We start from the raw sequence: 16,580 nt of genomic DNA on the forward strand, positions 1-16,580 counted from the left end.
GTCACCAAGGATTTACAGGAAATATCTGATCAATTCTAGTACAATGATACTTTTTTTTACCTCAGTGATAAAATAAAACTGGGGCTAGGGAGATAGCTCAATGGACTGGAGTAGATGCTTCGCATGCAGGAGGCATGGGTTTGGATTCCTGGGATTGCTTAAAAAAATATCTTCAATGAACAGAAAAATTAAGTATTTTCTCATTTTAGAATGTATCTCTCAAAAAAAAGGATTTACTGAGTAAAAGATCTATCTAGGTTTCTTGTACCACTCTAATTTTGTAATACTTTATGAGCCTGAAATTATTTCCAAATACAGCATTTTAATTAACAATATAACAAAAGAAAATTAAAAATTATTTTACTTTTCCTGTGAAGGCCCTTTTGATTCTCTTTCAAATAAAATTGAACCCCTTAATAAAGCTTAAAAAAGAAATAACAATTTATAAATTTTGTTATGAAGGATTAGTATTTATGATGACCATTTACAAATTAGAAAAGGCTTCCTAGAAATGAAATGTCAAAGAGATTGTATATTTCAATTTATGATCTATACTATCAAAGTACAATCACAAATTCCTATTTACATTCAGTTCTCCAGTGATCCAGAGAATTGCTTTCCAAAAATGTATAAATACCATACTAGTATTTCTTAATGTTTGTCAATCTAAAAAGCAATTAAAAAAATCCTTATTTGAATACATAGTTCCTTAAGAAGGCTAATTAGGGGTTGAAATGATAAATCAATGCAGTGCAAACATAGAAGGGCCAGATTTGATCGCTGTACCCCAAGGTCTTCTGAGCAGTCATTCTCAGGAGTGACCCCCAAGCAGAGAAATCAGAATAACCCTTGAACACTGCTGGGTATGGCCCCAAAACAGTGACAACAAAATAATGAATCATCTTTATATTTATTGACTATTACTACTTTATTTTAGGGGTGGTGCCATACATGGCAGTATTCAGGAACCTCAGGCCAAATCCTAGAAGTGCTCAGACCCTATCCAGTGGTGCTAGGAACTGGAGAGACATATACAGTACCAGGAACCGAACCCAGGGCCCCACATATGCCAGGTATATGTCCTATCTATCACTTTAGCCACATCCCCCACGATTAGTTTATTTTCATTAAATAAACAGTCCAACTTCCTTGGTCATTTTTTTTTCTTTTTACAGTTACTCTTTTTTTTTTTGATGGGAGGCCACAACCAGCAATACTCAAGGGTTACTCAATACTCAAGGGTTACTCATAACTCTGTACTCAGGAATTACTCCTGGCAGTGCTCGGGGATTACATGGATGATAGGGATTGAACTTGGATTGGCCATGTGTAAGGCAAACACCCTACCCACTCTCATCACTTCAGCCCCTATTCTTTTTATGTTATCTTTAAGTCCTTAATCTTATATGTTATGAAGACATCACAGTTTCAAAGGCTTGGTGTTTCAAACCTGCATTCTCATTTCACTTACTTATTAAAACAAATTACTGTAAAACCAAGGAGAATTTCAGAAGGAGAATTAAAGGCAGAGTTCTAGTGTTAAATAAGACAAGACAAAGTATCCAAACATTAGCTTCCTAATGATAATCAAACCATGGAATATAATGAAGAGTTTATGTTGCTGGAGTCGGAGCCAGTAGGGCAACATTCTTAAGGAATGACTTCAAGACAACAATCTTCTGTTGTACTCGTCACACCCTCTTCAGTAAAGTGAAATTATGACTCCAATCTGAGCATGCTATTCCCCAGATAATAGTGCAAAATTATCTGGCTGCTCTGGTCACTTCCTTTATGCTTCAGAAGAACAACCAATCTCCCAACTTAATTTATTTGATGAATAATTGACAAAAAAATGAGCTCTCTTAAGGTCACCTAAAGGAATAGCAAGCTGCAACATATAAGGTGATTTTAACTATTAAAGATTTTCTTTTCAATCACATCTAAATTTTAGCTTTGCTACAACCATTTCACCCTAGCCATTCGCTGAAACTGGGGAAATGTATCTACGAGAGAACCACAAAAAGAAACTACCAGGATTGAAGATGTATTTATTCTTATTTGTTAAATGAATCAATCAAATAAATACAAAAAAAATCTTATCGGTATTTTTTTTTTGCATTTGAGACATGTCTTGTATATAACAAAAATTTAAGCCAATTAAACTGCAGAAACTTTCAAACATTGATAAAACTATGCTATTTGTTTTGTATCTTTACAAGACAGAATGACTCCCAAAAATGTGATTGATTTGGAAGTAAATATTACAGCTATAATTAGTTAAAATAATATCATATGGGATCAAGATGAGTCTTAAATCCAATAAGCTTGGTGCCCTTATAAGAAGACTGAAAGAAAGAGAAACAGACTGACTATGCAGTCATGCAAGCAGAAACTGGAGACAGAGCTGCAGCCAAAGAACTTCAAGAACGGCCAGCAACCACTTTCCTTATACTCTTCACGACCGCATGGCCCCACTCAGATCTCGATTTTTACTTTTATCCTCCTAATTCCTCAGAACAAATTTCTGTTTTTTTACCTCACCCAGTTTGTGGCAGCTTGTTATAGCTTCCAACTAACAAATCACCTAATAATTTATAGCAAGCCTATAAAGTATGTTTTCCACAATTTGACTAGAACTATGGTTTCACAGCATCTTTTTTTTTTTTCTTTTTGGGTCACACCCAGCAATGCACAGGAATTACTCCTGGCTCTGCACTCAGGAATTACTCCTGGCAGTGCTTGGGGGACCATATGGGATGCTGGGAATCGAACCCGGATTGGCCGTGTGCAAGGCAAACGCCCTCCCCGCTGTGCTATCGCTCCAGCCCCAACATCATTTGTTCTTTACAAGTAAAACAATCATATTCAAGTTGGGCTTATGTCACTGTACTGATGAAAAAGCACAACTTTGATTCTCGAAAGTAACCTGCTTTAAATGATAAATTGTATGCCCTCTTATTTGTCCACCTTCAAGTCTGACCATGGTCAATAAGTATTTGATTCTCAGAATCATTCTCACTGGCTCCTATAGAGTTTTAAAAGAACAAGTATTAGAATACTTATATTTTATTACATTTTTTGCCTACATTTTCACTCCATGTTCTTAGGCACATAACACTGCCAGAGTGACTATGACAAGAATTTTTCAAAATTTATTTAATTAAATGTATGCAAGACTGACAAAGTACCACACAGCTTTCTTTCATTTTTGCCCCTTATACATTCTCAAGAAACCAATGAAGACAGAGACAGAAAATTAAATAGCAAGTGACTTACTTATAAAGAAGTGGTTCTCAAAATTTAGCATGTGACTGTAATCATTTGAAGACTTGTTAAAAGACAGCCCCACAACTGCAGTCTCATGGGAAGGGGGACGGTACTGGCACGTCCTTCACGCCCTACCGAGGTCATGAGTTGCCCCCCACAAGCGGCTCTCTGGCATGGCCATGGCTCCAGAGGCAAAAGGACTTAGTCCAGAGCCCAGCAGCTTGCAGAGGAAAGGTGAATGGATCATGCATTAAACTACGGCGCCATGCCTCCCCGGGAGGGAAAGGGTATTGCTCCCTTCAGCCTTTTCCCCCCCTGGCAGCAAGGTGGCCGCTGCCTCAGAGCTTACAGGAAAGCCAGGTTGAGCTGGCGGTGATGGGGCAACTGCAGTCTCATGGGAAGGGGGGTGGTACCGGCACGTCCTTCACGCCCTACCAAGGTCATGAGTTGCCCCCCACGAGCGGCTCTCCAGCATGGCCATAACACCAGACACACAGAAACCAATCTCGTAATTATCTGGCTCTTTGCAGGAATTCAAAATCGTGGCCATGTGACATTATGTGATTCTCATAACCAGCTATAGAAAACAAAACATTTCACAATGCCTTTTCAGCAATTCTGATTATTTGGGGGGAAATTCTAAACAATAATGGTGCATCATTTGTTGAAATAATGAATGTAATCAAAGTAGAGAAGAGTTAAGTAGAAATCATCTGCCTCACAGGCATTTGGAGGGGTGGGAGGGGGGGTATACTGGGGTTCTTGGTGGTGAAAAATGAGTACTGGTGAAGGGAAAGGTGTTTGATCACTGTATGACTGAGACTTAAACCTGAAAGCTTAGTAACTTTTCCCACAGTGATTCAATAAATAAATATAAAAAGAAAAAAAATAAGTAAAAAAATTAAGGTGGAGTTCATGCCCAATTCAATCAGCTAATCAGTGGCTGAATAAATAGCAGTACTCCTACAAGAAAAAAATAAAACCCAACTGACCCAAAAAAAAAAAAAAGCCCCAATCCAGGAGGTCTGGGGTAGTACTTAAGAATTTGGATTTCTGGGGCTGGAGGGATAGCATAGCCAATAGGGTGTTTGCCTTGCATGTGGCCAACCCAGGTTCAATCCCCAGCATCCCATTTAGTCCCTCAAGCACTGCCAGGAGTAATTCCTGAGTGCAGACTCTGGAGTAACCCCTGAGCATCGCTGGGTATGGACGCCTCCTGCCCCCGCCAAAAAAAAAATATGGATTTCTAACAAGTTCCCAGTTGTTCTAGTCTTTGGGAACCAACACTATAAAAGAAAGTCACATTATAACAGATTTCTTCTCATGACTTTAATCCTCAAGGTATTTCTAGATATGAAGCAATTTGTAGCTGACTGAAACTCCCACTAATAACTAGGAGAGCTTGATGCATTTAAAAATCAATATTAAAACACATCAGAATGCAGTTCAAATTGCCAAGACTGGAAGGGTCTAGATTCTGGAGAAAGAGGAACTGCAGAGAAAGATGGCATTTATGCAGTCACCTTTTCAGCGTACATTTGCTGATCTGGAAAAAAAGATTCAGAATGCAGACTTTCTGTAGGCAGAGCAATGAAAATCTTCGAAAGAGGTGGAGAGCAAAACTGAAGGTGCCAATAGCCTATAAAACAGTTAAAAAAAATGGGCCTTATCAGTGGCTGGTTTTCCCCTGAAGAAATTTACCAAATTCTGAAGCTGCATAAGGAGGGCTTCAAAAACAAAACGGAAAGTCTGAAAATCAAGAATGGACTTTTCAGTAATCTCACGCTTCTCAAAAAACAAAGATGATAATACAGAAGTCAATTCAAAAGGATTCCTCCTTCTAAATTCACTTGGGGATCAGTTGGAGCCCTTAACAACTAGTTGCAAGTACCAAAGAAAACAACTGAAGGAAACAGTCTTACAAAACCTACAATCAGTCATCAACTTAGTTCTAATGACAACAAGGGATAAACCTGGCAACCAAAAGGGAGATGTCTGAAAAGGAGAAGCATTATCTGTGGATATTTTTTTTTTAAATGGAATCACCATGAGACAGAGCATTACAAAATTGTTTATGATTGCAACAAAATTGTTTATGATTGTGTTTCAGTCATACACTGTTGCAACACCAATTCCTCCATCAGTGTAATTTCCTAGCACCAATGTCCCCAGTTTCTCCTCCCACCGTTCAAGCCAACTCCCACCCCAGCCTCTCTCCAGGGCAGGCATCTCTCTTCTCTCTCTCTTTCTCTCTCACTTTAGGCATTATGGTTTGCAATACAGATGCCGAAAGGCTATTATGTATATCCCCTTACCCGCTTTCAACACTCAGTTCTTGTTCAAAGTGATCATTTCCAACTAGTATTTTCATAATGGGCCCTCCTCTATCTTAACTACCCTCCATTTCCCACACCATTGACCAACCACTGACCAGTTCTCCTGGCCTGTTTTCATGTAATCCAGCATTCACATAACTGAAAACTATAAGAAAAGAAAAATCTTAGAAAGAGATTCTGAGATGATCCAGATGCTGAACTCACTGGTTTTCAACACATAAAGGGGTGGGGTGGGGGCTAGGGTGTGTATAAAAACTTAAGGCAAGAGCAACAATGCAGTAAGTAGGGTATTTGTGCAAACACAGCCAACCCAGGTTTGATCCCCAGCATCCATATGGTCCCCTAAGCACCTAATGATCCCTAGAAAGTCCTGACCACTGCTGAGTGTGGCCCTAAAACCAAAGTAACCTGAACTTCTAGCTCTAAAAAATATAACCAAAATTAATAATTCAAAGGGCAGATTTAAAGCAGTCAAACCAGAGCAGAAAAAAAGAGTTAGCAATTGAAACCCAAGTCAGTGAAATGTACCCAAACTGTAGGAGAAAAACTAATAGAAATACAGGGAGAAATGTCAAGAGAATGACAGGCACTCTGAAAAGTCTATCAGAGTGTACCTAGAATTCCAAAAGAGAAGAGAATGAATATGGCAGCAGCAATATTAAGAATGAAATTCTTGAATAAATAACTCACAAGTTAAAGAAATTATATGAATCCCATTCAGAAAAAAAAAAGATAAAGCAAAATTAAGCTGTTAAAAAAAGAGAGAGAAACTCTGAAAGTGGTTTTGTTGTTTTTGTTTTTGGGAAATACTGGCTATGCTCAGAGATTACTCCAAATTCTGTACTGAGGAACTGCTTCTGGCCAGGTTCAGGGGACCATTTGGGGCGCCAGGAGTCAAATCTGGTTGGGCAGCATGCAAGCAAGGCAAGGACCACACCTGCTGCACTATCAATCCAGCCTGCTGCAAAGTAGCCACAGAAAAAAAGCACACGAATTTTTAAACACAACAATAACAAGAAGTTAAATGTTTATAGAAATAGTAGCAAAATGGGCCAGATCAATAGTGAAATAGGTTGGGCCTCTGCAAGTGGCTGCCCTAGGTTGGATCCCCTGCATTCCATATGGTACCCCATCAGGAGTGGTCACTGAGCACAGGGCCAGAAGTAAGACTGAACAACGCAGCCCTACTTCCAAAGAAAGAAACAGTAACAGAAAGTCAGAAGGCAATGAAACACCATCTTGAAAATATTAAAAAAGTAAATAAATGCCCACCTAGAATGCAGTGCTCCGTTACTATTTCTTTTAGAAATAAAGACAAAATTGGGGTCAGAGAACAGCAGGCAAGTGATAGACATGGATTTGATCCCTGACACCCCATATGGTTCCCTGAGTACCACCAGGAGTGATCCCTGAACAGAAGGGGAGAGAGGGGGAGAGAAAGGGAGGAGAAGGGGAGGGGGGTGGGGGAGGAGGGGGAGGGGGAGGGGAGGAGGGGGAGGAGGGGGAGGAGGAGGATCCAATCATGAACTTTGCAACTATGTATCTCACTGCGATTCAATTTTTAAAAAACAGGGCAAAAAAGCCTGAGAGTATCAGGAATGGAAGAGATAAAGCATGCAAAATTACCAAAAGAAAACCAGCAAAAAGACAACTGATACATACAAAGGAGACTTGAAGGCAAAAACACTGCTTAGATCAAGAGTAGTAGCTATTAAATACATTTTTAAAAGATTCTAGTGGGAGCCAACTGATTAGAAATCAGCCATCAGTGGTAGCTAAGGAGAGTATTATTACCAATGGTTTTGAAGGTCACTGCAAAATACTAATTCTTTCCAAAGATTTCTGGTAAGAGCCAGGGTGGTGGCTCAGTAGTAATGCCATACACCCTGCCATACACCCTGGCACTGCCAAAACTGTAATAACAACCTAAGAGACCTATGGCCCCTCAAAGATGGGTGGAACACTATAAAACAAAGCATACACACACAGCACATAAATACTGGACTTCTTTGAGCATAAATATCGGCCTTATGGTCAGTTCTGAAATGTTTATATAAAATAATTAAAAATACAAAAACAAAATTAAAAGGTAGATCATATTATACAGCAAAAAATGTGCATTGAATGCAGATGACCTGGATTCAATCCCCAAAACTGCATATTCAGTTAACAGCATCCCAGAGTTCCACCCTGAGCACCATCCCTGCAGTGCCCAAATCAAAAAATAAACAAAAGTTTTAGCATCGTAACAATGTGTCAAAATAACCAACCCCGAGGGTGATGGTGGAAACGGAAATCTTTTTATTTTATTTTCTCTTTTTTTTGTCTTTCTTTTTTGTTTGCTTTGGGGCCACAGCCAGCTTTATTCAGGGGTTACTCTTGGCTCTGCACTCAGGAATTACTACTGGTAGTGCTTGGGGGACCATGTGGGAAGGCCAGGATCAAAGCCATAGACTGTTTGCAAGACAAATGTCCTCCCGCTGTACTATCACTCCAGTCCCCCCAAATCTTTTTTCTTAAAGTATTTGCTAGTACTCATATATTTCAATTACAGCTGAAGCATGCTCTTTAGAATAAAACTGAAATCTGTATTACATTTACCCAAATGGCAGACTTGACATGATTACCATTAATTTGTGCTTAGGCTGGATTGGTTGGGCCTAAAATCCAGTGTCCTAATCATTTTTCTGTCAAAATCTAAGAACTTTAAACATCAAACGAATCTCAACTTATAATTGTTTTCATATTTTTGTTTGTTGGAGCGATAGCACAGCAGGTAGGGTGTCTGCCTTGGACGCAGCCAACCCAGTTCAATTCCTCTGCCTCTCTTGGAGAGCCCGGCAAGCTAAGGAGAGTTCCTCACCCACACGGTGAAGCCTGGCAAGCTACCCGTGATGTATTTATATGCCAAAAACAGTAGCAACAAGTCTCACAATTTGTTGTGAGACATTAGTGGTGCCCGCTCAAGCAAATCGATGAACAACGGGGGGACAGACAGACAGTGATCCTATTATTTTAAGGATCTCTTCTTGTAATATCCTTGTAACATCCTATTGGTCACTGGCCCAACTTAGAAATTTGTTTTAAAAAACAAAGCCAAAACGTCTGTGGAAATGCAATTAGGCAGGAACAGTTCCACCCATTGTTTACCGATTAAGGATGAATAGGACGTTCTCTATTCTCTGGTTTCATAGGTTAGGTCATGATTTATAACATAATGGAGGTATACTGTAATATTCCAAAAATAAAATGATCTAGAATTACCTTGAACAGTATCATGAAAAAACCCAGGAAATAGAGTTTAATAACCTATACACCAAGCAATGTCATTATGAAAATATAAACTATATTCAGCAGTGAGATCACTAGCTAAAGTTTCACTCTAGAGCTTGAGAAATAACTCAAAGACCCAGAGTGCAAGCTTTGCATGTAGGAGGCTGCCCTGGTTCGATCCTTGGTACAGCATGTTCTCCTAAGCACTACCAGGTGTGCCCAAATAAATAAATAAATAAATATTTTAAATAATAAAATTAAAGTGCTGGAGAGATAGCACAGGGATTAAGGTGCTTGCCTTGCACGGAACCAACCCCAGTTTGATTTCCCAGTACTACATATGGTCCCCCAAGCACCACCAGGAGAGCCTCCTGAAACAGATACAGGAGTATCCCCTGAACACTGCAGGGGCCCCCAAACCCCAAATTAATTAATTAGCTTTAAAAACTATTGTGCTTTCCAGGAGGATTACTCCATAGCTTAGTGGCCAGCCGGGCATTCTAGAGGAAAGGGCAGCTCAGACAGAGAAGGGAGCACCAAATAAAGGGTGTTTGGAGGATCCTCCCAGGAGGGGAGATGCATGTCGAAAGTAGACTATGGACTGAACATGTTTGCCACTCAATGCCTCTTTTGCAGACCACAACACCCAAAAGGAGAGAGAGAACACAGGGGATTGCCCTGCCACAGAGGCAGAGGGGATGGGGGGGTGGGGGTGGGGGTGATATTATCCATGGTGGTGGAAAATGGGCACTGGTGGAGGGATGGGTATCTGATCATTGTATAATCGAAACCCAAGCACAAAAATTGTAAATCTACAACTGTACCTCATGGTGTTTCACTAATAAAAAAAATGGAAAAAAAAAACTATTGTGCTTTAACTTAAGAAAAGTGCAATAATCTTCAGCTTAAAATACAGATTCTACTAACTTACCTAACATTTCACTTAAAATGAGCGGCTCTGTTCCCTTCTTAAAAATACATTACATGGGACTGGAGGCACAGTGCAGTGACACGGGGTGCCTATCCTAAAGTTCAAATCCCTGGTGTCCCACATGTACCAAGCTCAAATCTGGCAGCTCTCCTGTTTGAGCCTGGCAGCTCTGCTGTCTGCAATCTCCAGTACCATAACCAATTTCTGACTAAACGAGTGTAAACATCACAGAAAAGGGTGCAACTCCCAGTGAGCAGAGCCATTAAATGATGTGAAATTGGTACAGCCAGGAAGTGCAATCTTTTTTTTTTTTTTGGTGGGGGGGGTGTCACACTGGCGATGCACAGGGGTACTCCTGGTTCACGCACTCAGGAATTACTCCTGGCAGTAGTTCAAGGGACCATATGGGATGTGGGAATCTAACCCAGGTAGGCTGCATGCAAGGCAAATGCCATACCCACTGTGCTATTGTTCCAGCCCCAGGAAGTTCAATCTTTGGCAATCATAAGCATCACAGCAACCCCAAGTAAACAACATAACCATAACTGGAATGCCTCAACTAAGAATGCAACACTGAGCAGGTACGCATGCAAGCATCCCAGTGGAAGGAATGCAAACCTTGATGAGCACTATGTCTAAGTGTGCAACTCTATGCTAACCCCCAATGAGCACCACAGCTGAAAATGTGAACAGAGTCAGGCATGTGCATAATTTCCCAGTCATCACAACACCATCATTAACAACACGGAAGGTGAGGGGGGCAAGGAAGGAATAAAAACAAAAGAAAAAAGTAAATTATATGCCTGAGTTTTCAAGGTCAGCATTCTCCGTGGTGGAACATCCCTAACTTCTTGAAACAATCTCCACCCCCAGACAGAGCATGCCTACTAAAACGCAACGGCACTGCTATTAACCAAAAATAACATAGATTTACTGTAGAAACCTACCAGCACAAATTCAAACCACAATGGAACTCAAGTTCCACTGAGAAAATATTTACGGAAGGTAACCTGCAGAATGTGCAACACATCTTCTTATGTAGATAATCTAAAATAGATCCTTAAATTAAATCAGTCTAGAGCTCTAAGTAGTTAGATCACATTTTGCTGGCACCAAACCCACTTTTACTGAATTACATGTTGATCAACCTACATGAGGCAGTAAGAATTTATACCAAAAACCAAAACACAACACAACACAAATCTCTGAAATGCAGTTTTTGGAAAGCCAAAGGAGAAACTGGTCTTTAACTTACGGTCACTGGACCATGTAACTGATTATATTCCTCTCTGATGAGCTACTAAAACACATAATCAGGAGATCGGGAGAGGGCTCCAAGGGCTGAAGCACATCCTCTGCATGCAGACACCACCAGTTCAACCCCAAGAAAAGTATAGCGTTCCCTGTGCAAGAAGAGAGGTCACAAATTTTTGTCCTCTAACAAATACCCACAACTTTGGTCTAAGTGCTCATATTTTGTGCTCATATCTCATTCCTGTTTCCATTTTAAATTTCCTCTCATACTCCTAATACATCACTCCCAAATTCTGTATACTACCACTAGAATAGTGTAGGTAATCTTTAGGAATCTTTTCTAAAACAAGATGTGATCTAAGTAAACAAGATGTGATATGTTCTTCTTAAAAATTATGTAACATAGTAAGACATTTTCTTCCATTTATAAACATTTCATGAGTTTAACTTAAAAAGGTAGTGTCTTTTATGTGCTTTAAGGGGGAAAGAAGTGCTTTTGCAAATATATCTAAAATTAGGAAACTCTAACAGAGAGCTACAAAAATAAAACATGGAATTTTCAGGGAGAACACAGAAAAATTGTAAATAAGTCCCTATGTAAAAAAAAACAAAAACCAAGGTCAATTTTGTTTTCAAAATGTAGACCAGATGGGGCTGGAGGAATAGCACAGCAGGTAGGGTGTTTGCCTTGCACACAGCCGACCAAGGTTCGATTCCCAGCATCCCATATGGTCCCCTGAGCACCGCCAGGGATAATTCCTGAATGCATGAGCCAGGAGTAACCCCTGTGCATCGCCAGGTGTGACCCAAAAAACAAACAAATAAATAAATAAATAAAAAGTAGACCAGAATGAGAAATAAACATCCTTTCCATGCAGGAGGCCCAGGTTTAATTGCCGGCAATACATTATTGTCTCTGAGCAGGGAAGAGTGACTCTATTCCACCAAGCACCAGGACAGGAGTAGCCCCTGAAAATCCCTCCTGTACTCTAGAAACAAAATAACAACAAATCACTATAACTGAAACTGACTTATTTATTCCAAGTAAAAACTCAAATTAGCTTCAGAAATGAAGCTTTTTAATACAGGGGCCGCACCCAGTGATGCTGGGGGTGAATGAGAGATAACAGGAGAGTCCAGGAAATGCTCAGCCCACACAGTGAGATGTTTGGGGGCCACATGGACCATACCTCAGACTCAGTTGGCCTTGGGACACTGTGGCTGAGGTCTCTCCCAGTCCTTTCCAACCTGATTTGTTACATTTTTTTGTACAACCCTTTCTGAGTTAGTTGTCCTAAGTAATTTCCCCAGAGGAAACTACTAAGGTGAAACAGCACAAAATTTGGAGATGCAAAGGTTCTTGCTACATTTGATTCAGCGATTTCAGAAATCTTGCTGTCATCAGAGTACTAAAACTTGCCATACTTATTATTCTAATCATAACTTCTGGATTTAATTACATATTTATCTAACTGATTTTAATTATAATTCTTCACCCTTTACATGACTCTGAACAAGTGAGCTATACTATGATAAACATGAACAAATGTTTCACTACACAATAAAAATGACACCTCCTATCCCACAGGCGTCATCAAAATCACGACTGGACTTGGACTCTCTCAGGAACTTGAAAATAGCAGCATAAAAGTACTTCCCTTTCTAAAAGCATTTCAGGAGTTTTATCCAAACATAAAAAAAAAAGTGAGTTATATAAGCAGGATAAGGTCAACTTTTTCCTCCTATTTAGCATGTCTATATTAGTTATTCATCAATATGTGAATAACTTCAACTATATGAAACATCATGTTATTTCTATAGTTCTATATGATAGAAATAAGTATTTAACAAGGCTTTCAAAATAAGACTTCTACTCTAAAACTGTGGTTTCTATTTTATTTTATTTTGGTTTGGGGGCCATAACCAATGGTGCTCAGGGCTTAGTCCTGGTTCTGCACTTGGGAATCACTCCTCGTAAAGTTCAGGAGAAAATACGGGACACCAAGGATCAAAACCAAATCAGCCAGATGCAAGGCTCCAGCCCTCTAAAACTGTGTTTTGTTTATTTGTTTTTCTTTCTTGTTTAGAGCAACACCTGGCGATGCTCAGAACCTACTACTAACTCTGGGTTCAGGCATTACTCCTGATGGAGCTTAGGAGACCATTTCTGGGATGCCAGGAATCTAACCTAGGTGAGCAGAGTGCAAGGTCCTACCCACTGCACTATCTCTCTGGCAACAAAACTATGGTTTTAATGTGATAACTTTATTGATGGGCTAAGATTTCTGAGTGACAAAACAGGTGCTATGTTACACAGTTATCTCTTGACAATTTAATGACAGTTTAATCTCTGATAAAGATACTTACAATGTCACTGTCCTCCCGTTGTTCATCGATTTGCTCAAGCGGGCCCAGTAACAATGTGAGACTTGTTACTGTGTTTGGCATATCTAATACATCACTGGTAGCTTGCCAGGCTTTGTTGTGCGGGCGAGATACTCTCGGTAGCTTGCCGGGCTCTCCGAGAGGGGCAAAGGAATCGAACTTGGGTCGGTACAGTTTGCCGCGTGCAAGGTAAACGCCCTACCCGCTGTGCTATCGCTCCAGCAATGTAACCAATAAAAAACACATACACTAAAAATTAAACTCCCTCTGTCAAACTGAAATTCTATGTCTCTAGCCAAAAACTGAGGCAAGTAACTAAAGCAGAATTTACCTCTTCAATAAATTAATCCCCTCTTATTCGAAACAAACCCACACATAGTACGAAATCCTATCTATACTATGCTTTTCCTACACATATATACCTATGATAGTTATGAATGTACGAACAAGATTCAGTAAGAGACTGACAACAATTGGGCCAGAGAAAAAGTACAGGTGTTAAATCAAACACCTTGCATACCACACTGACCCTTGTTCAAATATCTGGTAATGCACATGATACTCTGAGTACCACTAGGTGTGACCACCCCCACCCAAAATAAGAAAAATAACCAGTAATGAAATAAAACAATTATATTGTGACCCAGGCTATGACAATGTGGTCACTTTCTTTAAAATTCCTTGTATGCTGGGGCTGGAGCAATAACACAGCGGGTAGGGCGTTTCCCTTGCACACAGCCGACCTGAGTTCTATTCCCAGCATCCCATATGGTCCCCTGAGTGCCGCCAGGAGTAATTCCTGAGTGCAGAGCCAGGAGTAACCCCTGTGCATTGCCAAGTGTGACCCAAAAAGCAAAAAAAATTTCCTTGTATGCTATATTTTCAGATCAAATTTCTCCTTACAGTAGTCCTATAGAGCTCACAAAGAAGCAATTCGGAGATGAGTAAACCATTAAATGAGCAGAAAAGAATCTTAATAATACAAAATAGTATATAATCATAATTATTGGGCCCTGCGCTTGATAGCCACGGAGCAATGGAGAGGTAAGATCTCCATTTATAAAAAATAATTTTTTTTCAACTACAAATGACCCTGTTTAAAATTTGTCCCTGGTTCTGCCATCAGATAAAGCTCAGGCAACTGCATCTGTGCCTTATCTGCCATCACATGCCCTGTACTTTTCTGTGTTTCAATACCCACCTCCTGGGAGTTACTGGTTCTTCTTTTGGCACCACCTTCCCTATTCCCATCTAGTCCTGGAGTTATTCAATTTGCAATGCTTCTACAAAAGATTGCCTAAATACCTCTTCCACCCTCCTGACCCTCCAGGCTGGCCTGACTGAGTGTCCCTCCCAGCACGGCCCTCCTTGGCGCCCACAACAGCTGGTACTGTGACTGTCCCTCTCTCCAGTACTGGCAAACTTCTAGAGAGCAAAAACGCGATCCACTGCCAGGTCTGTAAAAATTGAAATCCTTAAGACTTCTTAACCTTCCATAGAAGGAGCAGAAACCGGGCAGCTGGCTCCAGGGTGGGGGGAAGGTGTGGAGGGAGGGGGAGGACGTGCATGCCCCCAGTTTCATCCGGACACAGTCCTGGGACATGTCCCTTCCGTGAATGGTCTCTGAGCACCCAGCTGGGAGCAACACAACACTGGAGCGTCACCCCCCCTCCCCCGCCGCAAGCCAAAATCAACACAAATCCAGAGACTCTTCAAACAAGTTAGCATGATCTGTGCATGAAATCTTGCACCTCTCCAGCAAGCCTCCTAGGTAGGACTATTTAAATAGAAGACTTTTAAAAATAAGCAGCAGCTAAATCCACAACGGGGGCGGGGGGGGAGGGGCAGGAGGGCACGGTCGACGACACGAATCTTAACCTAAAAAAAGCATATACATATACACACACACATATATATATACATATATATATATATATATATATATATATATATCTTTCGGTCCAAAGAACTGCTCCCTCCTGGGGGCCGGAGCAATAGTGCAGAAGGGCTGGGCGTTAGCCTTGCACACGGCCGACCCGGGTTCGATCCTCGGCATCCCATAGGGTCCCCGGAGCACCCCCAGGAGTAATTCCTGAGTGCAGAGCCAAGAGTACCCTCTGTGCATCGCCGGGTGTGACCCAAAAGAACTTAAAAAAAAAAACAAAACAACAACCAGAGAACTGCTCCCCTGAAGATGCAGTAAACTTGACAGGCAAACTTCCCACACACTCCCCGACAACCCCGCGCCGAGTCCCCGCGGGGTCACTGTCCTCCCTCCGCCGTGCTCGCCCGCGGGACGAAAGTTCTCGTCGGGGCCCGTCCCCAGGTCCCCGCGGCCCGGCGCCCTCCCCGGGCCATCTGGGTCCAACTGGGTCGGAGGGGACGGCGCGGTCCCCGGGGGTCCCCGGGCGCGCTCTGGCCCGCCGGCCGCCACCACAAGTGTCCCCCGGCGTCCCCCGGGCTCTCCGCGGCCGGGAGCGAGCACGAACCGGCGGCCCCCAGGAACTGCCCGGCGCCCGCCGCTCGGAGCCGGGCCGGGCCGGGCCGGGCCCGGGAGAACTCGGTGACAGGCGCCGGGAGGCTGAGGCAGCCCGGCGGGCTCGGGGGCGAGGGCGAGTCGGAGGCAGCCGAGCGACGCGGCGCGACCCCGAGCAGCGCCCGCCCGCCCGCGCCGCCGCCACCCCCGCCGCTCGCCACGGCGGCCCCGCCGGCCCCTACCTCGTCCGCGGCTCCACCGGCGTCCGGACCGCCGCTCTCCAGAGTCACCGCGCAGGTCGGGTTCCGCCAGTCCGCCCCCCGCCCTCACGTCGGCCCGCCTCTCCCGCGCCCCGCCCCCGCCGCCGCGCACGCACGCACGCACGCCCCTACGTCACTTCCGGGCTCCGGCCCGGGCGGAGGCGGGGCCTGCTGCTTTCCACTCAGCACCCGGGCCGGCCCGGGCGGTGTCTCCGCGGAGTTCCCGGCCCCGGGCTGACGCGCGCCGGGCGCTCTCCTCCGCGGTCCCGGCTCTGGGGCCGGCACTTCCCTCAGGCCGACGTGCTCGCGTGTGGAACGGGGCCGCTTGGAAATAATTGGTCCCATCCTTCACGGATCTCCCGTTTCTCAAGTAGTTAAAAGAGATAGGTGGATCCAGC

At 42.7% G+C, this 16,580-nt stretch overlaps 1 protein-coding gene across 1 annotated transcript in view; it reads right to left on the reverse strand.

The window, feature by feature from the left end:
* Window positions 1–16,268, reverse strand: part of RABGEF1 (RAB guanine nucleotide exchange factor 1) — a 59,114-nt gene extending 42,846 nt beyond the window's left edge. Inside the window, exon 1 of the mRNA XM_056137616.1 lies at window positions 16,165–16,268. The gene's annotated coding sequence lies outside the window, so the exon portion shown is untranslated. The remainder of the gene's footprint in view (window positions 1–16,164) is intronic.
* Between the last annotated feature and the right edge of the window lie 312 nt (window positions 16,269–16,580).

Source organism: Sorex fumeus, unplaced genomic scaffold, assembly GCF_029834395.1.
Source record: "Sorex fumeus unplaced genomic scaffold, SorFum_2.1 ptg000126l, whole genome shotgun sequence".
In the NCBI taxonomy this organism is placed as follows: Eukaryota; Metazoa; Chordata; class Mammalia; order Eulipotyphla; family Soricidae; genus Sorex; species Sorex fumeus.